Raw genomic sequence first — 1,813 nt, 5'->3', positions numbered from 1 at the left:
ACTAAATTACGATGCATGCATGCATCTTAAATACTCTAACCCTAGAAATAAATACGAGTGGACAGACCCAACTCGTTAATACAAAAGACTAAATTAAAAGCCCAATGACGCAACATCTAATACCCAACAATCTCCCCATTTGCGTCAATTGAGGCCCGAACTCATTAGCCTTGAATTCGCTTCTGAACTTCGTAAACTTTGGGAATGATGCCAAAAATTGTCTGTCGAATTTGCATGTACCACAAAATCATATCAGTGAAGCACTTGATGTCATCCTTACTATTGCCCTTGAATTTCTTCACCAAATACAGTATATGCTCAAGGAAGGAAGTAGTGTACAAATGCTTGTCAGAAAGGAAAAAACATCCCCTGCGAAAGTCTGCGCCAGTTCGTTCCCTAGCTTGATACACCACATACCATTCCTTGTTGTAGATCTTCCCCAGCTTCATCTTTTCAAAGTCTTTTGGAGACTCCTTACGAACAGCAGAAGGCTTATTTCGCAACACCGCTGCAATCTCTACGTCCATATCCCCAAGCTCTTGAATATAAGACTTGATCATTATTTGGAGATGAGACATGACAGGTTTGTATTTTTCTTTTTCTTTCGGCAGCATGTTGTAAAGAACGAACCAGTTTCTTTCGGCAGCATGTTGTAAAGAACGAACCAGTCATTGGGGTTAAGATAAGGTAAGTCTGTGAGAGTGAACTCGTAACACTGACTGGTTAAACCTCTTGCTACTTTGAACTTCGCGTTCGGAAAACTGTCAGTCTCGATTGGTCCTGTGACTTTCACACTAGTTATTTTGCTCAACGACCATGTCTCGTATTGCGGCTTCATGTGCTTCAGATAAAATGAGAACATCATGTGATCGGCTCTGCTGTCTGTGAGAGGAACGTTCGCAAATTTCACAAAGGCACGAAACCTGAAGGCCTTTGGAGTGATTGGTAGATCGAATTGCGAATCTTGTGTGTTTTGAAGATCAAAAGACACAATTGGCTCTAATCAATACTGGTTGGGTAAATCGACTGCATCATTTTGGATTCGCTTCATGGTCCACTTGGGAAACAAGAGCTTCTTGCTTTGAAGAGTGGCATGAGCCTCTTTCTCAGCTCTTTCTTTTTCTTCAGCCTCTCGGATGATTCGTTGGTGCTCATCCAGTTCGGCTTCACGAACCTTTCGCCTTTTCAGTTCTTCTTCATCAGACACTTCTTCTTCATTATCGATAATGGGCTCCTCACTAAACAATTTTCCTTGCCCTTAGGTTCTTTCTTGACAAAAGGTTTAACTGGAGCTTTGGGTTCTTCTTTCCATGACCCACCAGACACACCTTCTCCCCCTTGTTTCTTATTAAGGCTTTGATCTGAAACACCTTCTAGCCTGTGAAGCATGGCGAAGACTGACCTTAACTTCTCTGCAAAATGCTTGAGCATTGAGATTGTGATCATGGAGTCCCTGGTCTCAATGATATCCGAGAGCATGCCTGTAACATCCGAAATACAACTTCGCATGACAGCTCCATCAGATAACAAATCATTAACCTGTTTCTCTGAAGTGTCCAGTTTGACACTCAACTCCTTTACTTCTTTAGATTTGAGGGAAAGAGAGTCCTTGAGGTTACTCTCCTTTGTCAGTTCATCTTGAAGCTTGGAAATTTGAGAGGATATGGAGGTTTGATACGCTTCATGGTCAGTTTTCAGACCAGTGCGAATCTCTTGCAACTTCGACTTCTCAGTTTTAAAGAGAGAGCCCAGACTCTTTAAAGCATCATTGGCTGATGTGGTGTTGGAGTTGAAAGTGGTTTGGAAGTTCTCC

This window comes from Lactuca virosa, chromosome 7, assembly GCF_052849685.1.
Source record: "Lactuca virosa cultivar CGN04683 chromosome 7, Lactuca_virosa_CGN04683_v6, whole genome shotgun sequence".
Taxonomy (NCBI): domain Eukaryota; kingdom Viridiplantae; phylum Streptophyta; class Magnoliopsida; order Asterales; family Asteraceae; genus Lactuca; species Lactuca virosa.
Note: the sequence above shows the minus strand (reverse complement) of the source record.